Source organism: Pinus tabuliformis, chromosome Q (genome assembly GCF_031772625.1).
Source record: "Pinus tabuliformis cultivar Carrire ecotype Pingquan chromosome Q, CPIR1, whole genome shotgun sequence".
NCBI lineage: Eukaryota > Viridiplantae > Streptophyta > Pinopsida > Pinales > Pinaceae > Pinus > Pinus tabuliformis.
In genome coordinates, this window is record NC_142296.1 from 368066034 (window position 1) to 368075174 (window position 9141).

Genomic DNA, 9141 nt, shown 5'->3' on the forward strand with positions numbered 1-9141 from the left:
AGCTTTTTTCCTTGCCCGTTGGAACTGTGCAGTGCGCAAGGATCCCAACCTCCATTGGCATCCAAAACTGCGTAGTGGTTTACTCCAATGTCCTTCCCCCAGCCAAAATCAATTGTCATCAGAAACTGCGCAGTATTGTCCCTCAGCTTCTCAGTCTGCATTGCAACCTGAAACTGCGCAAATGTGTTTTCTCAGAACCCATCCCACAACAGTTCCTTGCATCCAGAAACTGCGCAGCATTGAAAATGAGATTAACTCATACAAATATATAAAGCACACATAAAAACCAGACACAAAATATGGGCGGAAAAAGGCTTTAGCCTCATGGCTTCCTCAGGTATTCTCTCTCATTTTCATTAAAATAATTGAATATAGTGTTACAAATAAATAGATGAGAGAAAATGTTCTCAAGATAGTGCGTGCTATCTTAGACACTTTTGGTTGAGATAATTTCTCCTTTGGTTGAGATAATTTCTCACCAGACACACACCAATATAGGAGTTACCTAAACTAACTCCTATCTTAGAGGAACAACCCAAGAGTTAGGCACAAATTCCTAACTTGGAATATTTAATTTATTTATTTATTTTTGGATTTATTATTTTTTTATGAGAGAGGCTAACATTCCCCCCTTCAATGATAAGTCCAAAATAAGAATGAGGAACCATCTTCCAAGTTCTCATGTTGATCTTCAAAAACATTGCCTGAAAAAACCGCCAAATCTGGATGCTAAAGAAACTACAATATGAAGAGACTGAGTCAGCTGCATGACTGATTCATCTCGGAAGGACGCTTGACAAGTCCATCATGTGCCAAGCCGCAAAAGGATCCAACTATCCTTTTCTTTAAAACAACATCCGGTGTCCACTGACACAATTTGATGAATGCCCACTGGCGTATTTGCTAATGATGATCGTCCACTGGCTGAAGATATCGAAAAATAACTCAATATTGATTTTGCTATGATGAAAGCTGCTCACTGCTGCTTTTGCTGTCAATCGCCCACTAGCGAATTTGCTGATGGTCACTGTTGATGAAAAATGCCCACTGGCTGATGAAGATGCCAATTGGCTACTTCGCTGATGTTGTTGAGACTTTCAGTCTGACAGCCACTTGTCAATTTCATTGACATTTCCCCCCTTTGTCAGCTGAAAGGAGAGACAATCTTCTCTAAAATATATCTAAACTCCCCCCCCCCCCTTCAGGTGTAGGAGAGTTTCACTGTTGTACTCCCTCGTTCAATTGCATGAGAGTACCATCATCAGTTCACTGTTGGCTGCACTATGTGTGATTGTAATCGATTGTAGAACTGAGACAATCTTTTGACTGTGGATGACCATTCCCAAGGATCGATCCATTCATAATGTATCTTCAATTTGGATTATTTTTTTTGGTTGCGACATTTTTCTGAGGAATGATTGGGCTTGCCACAATGGCGACAAGGATGGAGATCAAAACACTGATCTTCCATATGACCAGTTCTTTGACAATGAGAACATTTCGGTTGGACAATAACTTCAGGTTGCGTGCAATTCTGTTTGTCTGCAACTTTCTCAGAACCTGCCGAGGTGTGTTGTGCAAGAAATCCTGCACTAATGAACTTAATTGGCTTGGAATAATCTAGGATATGTAAGTTGGTGTCATCAATGACATATCCTAAGCCTTGTCGATTCTTGTTATTTTGAATCTCTTCCCAAGGCTTGATGATGGGTTTGGAAGAAATTTGAATTTGATCATGAACAACTTCGACACTTGAAGTTGTTTGGATGAGTGATTTGGAATCAACATATTTATCTTCATCTGTATGGTTGAATGACTTGGAAGAAGCACTCTTTTGTTGCAGCTCATATCTTTGTAGTTGCGACTCTAGTTGAAGAAACTCAATGGTTTCATGTGTTTGTTGTAGATGTCGTGAAAGATCAGCAACAGTTTCTTTGCTGATGTGCACCATGCCTTCATCACTGGAGATGATCAAACTGTGAAGAATGTGTAACTACTGAATATGTTGCGCCATCTGAAATTGCTCACTTGAAATCAGGCTCTCTTGTCGTAGATGTCATGCTTTGAACTGTTTCACTTGACGGGCTCGCTTGCTATGGGACTTGAATGGCATGCTCACTTGATTTGTTGCTTATTGCACTTATTGGGAACACTTGCTAGAGTTGTAAAACTTTCTTGCTTAAACTCTGGAATTCATGCTCGCTTGATGATGATCGTATTTGCATGAATGACTTCACACTCACTTGAATGAATAGCCACACTCGCTTGATGTCGATCTCAACTTGCTTGATTGGTGTTAGAGTTGAACTTGTTTGGTTGCTTTGATGGTTGCTATAATGAACTTCACTCTGGCTCGCTTGAAGGTTTGAACTTTGTAATATTTTGACGCAAATTGCTTAAATGAATACTCACGCTCGCTTGTAGGAGATGTGAACTTGTTGCTTGTTTGCGTTAGAGTTAAAATTCGTGCATTCACTTGATTCTTTTTAAAGGAAGGGTGTCGAACACTGTCAAAAATGCTTAATGATTTTAATGACTCACTACAAGGAATTCAATTTGACTCAATTCAAGACTTGGGTGTCGGTTTCAACCGAGAATACACCCTTGCAATTCAATGTAATTTGAGTTTGATTACAAGTTCAATAATGTTGATATAGACTATGCTCTAAAACATTGAAGTTTACAGATTCATTAACTTGATTGTAGTGATGTAGGCTTTGCTTTCAAATGCCAGAGTTTGCAGATTCATGAACTTGATTGTATTGAGTGAAATTGTTTGTTGAGGTAAAATGATGATGTTGAAAACTTTGAATATTTGTTGTAGTGACGCAAATGCATGTGTTGAGTTTAATTATCCTTCCTTGAAGCTATTTTGTTACAAGTGTTGTGCTTGCTTGCATTGAACTTTATGTGTGTTAAATGAGATCATTTATGTGTCAAAACTAGACACAAATAAAAAAGCAACAACATGAAGCATGCACCATCATCAACACACTCTTCGTGTACCTAAGATCCCCTTATTCAATTTCAGGCGGATCTAGGACACAATCACCACAAAAATGATATCTTTATTAAACTTTGGAGTATATAATCGCTTAGCTTCACAACATCTTCATGGAATCAGAGTTTTAGAACTTTTTGAAAGAAAAATGTCTTCAAAAAACTGACTCAACCTTCTAGAAATAAAATATTTACTTATCTCTCCAAATAAAAAATACTTATAACTCCAAAAATTACAAAATATACTCCTTATTTCTCCATTACAAATAAATAATTTTATCCACTCCTTCTCTCTCCTAAAAATCACTCATTTAAAAAATATACCTTTATTATTCCACTCACTTATCATTCAAAATAAAACACACCTTATCACTCCAATAATTTCTTTTAAACTCCCATTTAATAGAATTTTATGAAATTTTTCTAGAAAGTGAGTTAAAAAGTGAATGTAGTCACTTTAAAAGAGAACGTGTCTCCTTTAAAAATGTAAGGAACACTTTTAAAACATATTTTAAGAAATTCCATACGACTACATATGGTGAAGGTGAAACAAACGACAACTTGCTCGAAGAGAGGATTCTAAACCTTCATTTCTGCTACGCTAAATCTGATATGTAGAAGACTCCAAAAACATTCAGAAGTATCCACGTGGATTCGAACCTTCGCTTCTGGTGTGAAGTGAAATCTGATGTGTAGACTGAAGCGCAAGATATTGTAATCCCTGTAGTAAGATTTTCTGTGGAGCAAATTATATGGTGTGATTTTTATGAAACGAATTTGGTAGAGTGGCTTCAAGTGCAAAAGATGCAACAACATTTAGATCTGCCACCGACATAGCTGAAATGATAGACTAGACCACAATTTTAAAATTCCCGTACTTCTAGTCATTTTGGGTTTTAGTAGACTGCGTTGCCGTTATTGTAAATGGCGGAAGATTGAATGTGAAGAATAGCAACAACATAACTGAAACAAAAATGCGATGGATAATGAAATTGATTTGTAAAATAATTTAACTGTAAATGGCGGAGATTGAACCTTTTTTTTTTGTAGGCATGCAGGTCAACTGTGGCCTTTGTTCCATGATGAAGTCGGTCAGAGGGATCCATGGAATTCATTCGAAATGTTGCCCCTCCCTCTGTTGGATGGGGCTGCGCACACCAAACTCGAGAGATCCAACATCGAAGGTTGATGATTTAAAGTGTAAAATGAAAACCGAGTGTTCTCATGTACCTGGCCCTCCTCAAATGCATTCTATGCCATTGTCAGGTCCTATGGTTAACTCGTCGATGCCACTACAACAAACAGATGGCTTATCAACACAATTGATCCATCCTCGACACACAATTGAGTCGTCTAGGAGTAGATTTCTCCAGGGTCTTGCCTCCAAGACAGCAAGCAGTAGCAATGGCTGTAGCAGATCCCGCAATGGAATATCTCCAACGAATTCGGTCAATGATGTAATCATTCCATGAGTGTCTGTCCCAGTTGTAATAATTCACAACAAAATAATAAAACAATGCGCGGCCAGTGTGCTCATCGACCGTGATGTATCCAACATTTTGTTTGAAATTTACTTTTGGCTGACCAGGCAGTCTACCAATTAAATCCTTCGCGGACCTCCACTAATTTGCACAGTTATGCCAACGAATACATACATAATCAAGAACAGCCATTGCTGCAATTTAGTTGCAACACCTGTTAATATGCACGCATAACAAAACTTCAAGCACAACTAGATGCTAGAAATGAAGAATTTTAATCTCACCAGCTCTGATACCACATATTGAAAATGAGATTAACTCAGACAAATATATAAAGCACACATAAAAACCAGACACAAAATATGGGCGGAAAAAGGCTTCAGCCTCATGGCTTCCTCAGGTATTCTCTCTCATTTTCATTAAAATAATTGAATATAGTGTTACAAATAAATAGATGAGAGACAATGTTCTCAAGATAGTGCGTGCTATCTTAGACACTTTTGGTTGAGATAATTTCTCCTTTGGTTGAGATAATTTCTCACCAGACACACACCAATATAGGAGTTACCTAAACTAACTCCTATCTTAGAGGAACAACCCAAGAGTTAGGCACAAATTCCTAACTTGGAATATTTAATTTATTTATTTATTTTTGGATTTATTATTGTTTTATGAGAGAGGCTAACATTTCCCAGGCTGCGCTGCACTCAGAAACTGCGCAGAGGTGTCCTCCCAAGACCCCATCCCACGGCAGTGTCCTGTGTCTCAAAACTACGCAATGTTGTCCAAGTTGTCCTATCTGTCTTGCATGTAGAAACTATGCAGATGGGCTTTCCAGGGCCTCACACCGGTAGTAGTCACTACCCACTGAAACTGTGCTGATCTATCTTTTAGTAGGCTACAGGAAAATGTGACAAGCTAAGATCACTCCTAAGGAGTTGAGGAGAAGGACCAAGAGACTAAGTGATGGCAAAAGATCAGGACCGCATGCAAACTCTGTTGGATGCATGAACATCTTGAGGGTAAGTGTGCTAAGTAAAGAACACCTTTCGAAGTACATCTCTTAGTTAAGTTTGCAGGACTACTTGTCATTGTCATATCATCCCATCTTTAGTAACATGCATGTGTGCAAACATAAAAGCCATTTCATGGGTTTTATCTACATGTATTGCTTCCTTTTCGCTTGTTTGACCAATTGTTGTCTTTGATATGTTGATTGTTATGTCATGCCTTCGACCTTGTTCTAGTGATATCGAAGGTTTGTCTTTGTGTGCATGAGTTGTTCTGACTATGTAAAAACCCATCGTACTCACACACAAATTTGTTGACATTGTTGTGCAAGTGTCATCACAATCGTTTAATGACCCATCCTAAGTGTCGCACTTGTCACTCTCACCTTTAAACAGTCACACTAAGCACATGGTGTCTTGTTGGTTTGAGGTGTCTTGTCGTCGATTCATGCTAAGTGTGTGTTCACAAGGTAATATATACATGAGTTCACTCGCTCACATACTTAACCATGTTTCCCAAAAATCTATCGACTGAACAACCTTCCATCAACCGAACCTCCACTGAGTTGCACTATGCAGTCTCAGCCCTTAGTGACCGTGTGGTTTTACCCAAAACTACGTAGAGCTTGAGGTTGTCCTCCCGGGAATCCTGTACTGCGAAATTCTAGAAACGATCTAGCTGACTGCCTCCCAGAACTGCGTAGAAGTTCTCCAAGAATCCATTCCAATCTATGCTTCCCGCAATACCATCCACCAAGCCTTCATCTGGTCAACTAGATGATCTAACTTGAGCTGTGACCTAGGGTTGCACTCATCCCCAAAACAACATAGTAGTTGTCTAGCCTGCCTGCCTGCCTGCAGAAACTGCACAGACATGAGGGACAAGCCTCTATTTCCTGTCACTGAATTGTCCTGGTAAATTGCACAGTTCTGCCAAGCATTCCCCCTGTTGGCCTGCTCTACTCTCCTGCTGAAAACTGCGCAGTTTTCACTGACAATCCTCCTACTTCCCGACACTCCACTCAACCCGGAAACTACACAGTCATGTCCTGCCTTGACTGTCTCCCAAAACATCACAATTCTAACTAGTAGCTCCTGCAGCCTGATCCTAGCCTCCTCCGAAAAAATATGCAGTTTTCATTGTCAATGCTTCCTGCTGCCCGCACTGCCTCCCCGGAAAAATTGAGAAATTCTGCCTCCCAACTAATCCCTCTCCTGTAGATTTCACTATTTTCCTAGACTTCTCAAATCAGCCTCCCAGTTGAGCCCTCTACCATAAATGTCACCGCTATCCCAGACTGCTCAAACCAACCTCCCAGTGACCTTTGCACAATTTTTCCCGACAGTGCCCCGGAGTCCCGCATCTAAGCATGAGTTGTGCTCTCCATAGTCTCAGTACCTTGTCCTCCCAACTGGTCACCCGGACTGATCATGGAAAAAAATGCATCATGGTAGGTTAGGAGATTTCTGTATTTGATTTTGTGTCGTCATGTTTGATTATAGAAGCAGGTACATGAATGGAACATGGTGCAATGACGAACGGGATAAAGGAGTGCATGCTAGAATACTATCTCGCGGTTGGACGAACACGCAAAGAATACCAAGTAGAAAGTGAAGGAGATGCATACACATGAATGAACCATCAAGCGAATACCAAGACCATCATAGACCCCGCACACTTCGTCATGCAAAGGTGAAGATATGATACACCAAGAGAATACTCATCACCTAGCAGCATAGCAGCTCGACACAGACACCACAGTTAGCGTGTTCATGTCAGCAGTGTCATGTCAAGTTGTGTCATGAGTCGTTTCGGCCACATCACTACTATGGGCCATACTTTTTGTAATCAAATAAATGTAACGTGGAAGTCCAAGAGATCCATAGATGAAGTTGAAGAGTCATCTAAGTCAAAGATTCATGTAAGTCAAACTGTCATGAGGGAAGTCGAAGAGTCACAAGGGTTAGTTCACCGTTGGCTATATATACCCCCTCATTGTACATGCAAAGGGAATTTTCACCTTGGCTCCTCCCACATAGCCTTAAGAATCTGTAATCTTTTCTTTGAGGAGCGAGTAGTGGCTCCAACACTCCACTACTGGGGCTAGTGATGTATGGTGTACGAATGTGTCTTGGAACTTTCACTTAATTCAAAATCCTGTCACAGGCCAACACGTTTTCATGCATGCGTTGTATTCATTTGTAAGACTATTCTTTAAACGTTTGTAATGCATGTTTGCTTAACTTGTACTAGGATATTTGAACTACTTCGGTTATTCTAGTGCATATATTGTTGAAGATGTGTTGTAATGGTTGATATTGTTGTCTCGTCTGTGTGGACTACACTATCAGACACTAGACATATTCATTCTTGCATATTTATTATAACAACCGTCGCATTCGTGTGGACTACTCCGCCAAAGGCTGTGCAAATCCTGTTGTGTTGTGTGTATCTCTACCTGAGCTGGGACTACTCCCTCTCAACCAAAGACTCACTTTCACCCTCCCCTTCTACAGTGAAGGATATTTGACACAAGTTACACTAAGCACTTACTAAGCACACATACCTCGCTTTTTGAAAACCAAGTATATCACTCTCATGTGCTGACAAGCAAGAGCTAAGGCATATCTTTAAGATAATGGCAACCAAACCATCTTATCGGATGGGACTCCTACTCCAAATGGTGCGAGGTCTAGTTGGGACTTCATACCAGGGAGATCCCCTTAATGTTGGCGGGTCCAACATCGTCAACATAACCCCTAAGCCAGATTGTGGGTTGCGGTAAAGCCAGGATTGTGTGCCTCGATGGGCCTAGGAATCCTTGCAGGTGAATGTTGGGATATACGATAAAGCCAAAAGGTGGATTTCTCTTCATTGGGTCTAGTAGTCCCAGGATGGGATGTACGGTAAAGCCTCAAGAGTGGGTCTCGATGTAGGGCCTAGTGATCCCTGGACCAAACTATGGATTACGGTAAAGCCTGAGAGACTAGGAGGCACTCAAATTACTCACGGTGTAGGTGGAGAACTCTGGTAGCATCCATGATTTTTTGGTTCTTTTCGGTTGATTATGAGCCCCACATTCATTCTTGGAATATGGAATAGGGGTGATTGGCTGAAGAGAGACTTGGCTCAGCTAATCTATGGGCGGGTGCAACGTGGTATTCCCATCTCCGATTGGTTTTTGCATTCCCTAATGAGAAATTCATTCCCTTGGTTTTCATGTTTAAGTGTACTGGTTCATATGTGGATTTTATGGCTGATATATTTATGGTATTTCTATTGTTACTATGTTGGTTATATGTATGTTTTATGACAAAAATTATGTATGACCCTCATATGTTTTTACTTGTAAATGAATGGACAATGTATCTATGACCTAATGCAGCAAAATACATTAGGGAACAATGGTTATAAGCGATTCTTAGATAAGTATGAGATCCTTATGCTTAATTATGTTGTTTATACCTGTAGTTACATGTTTGCGATATGTTTGATGAAATCCCTGTCATGGCTAGTGGGGGTCTGGTTAAGGGCTTGTTTAACTAAATGCTTCTACTTCATTGTTTCTCTATTATTTTATTGCTCTTAATATATCATTCCATTCTACATAGTGACCTGGGCTCTGGTTTGGAAAAAGTGGCTCAAATCC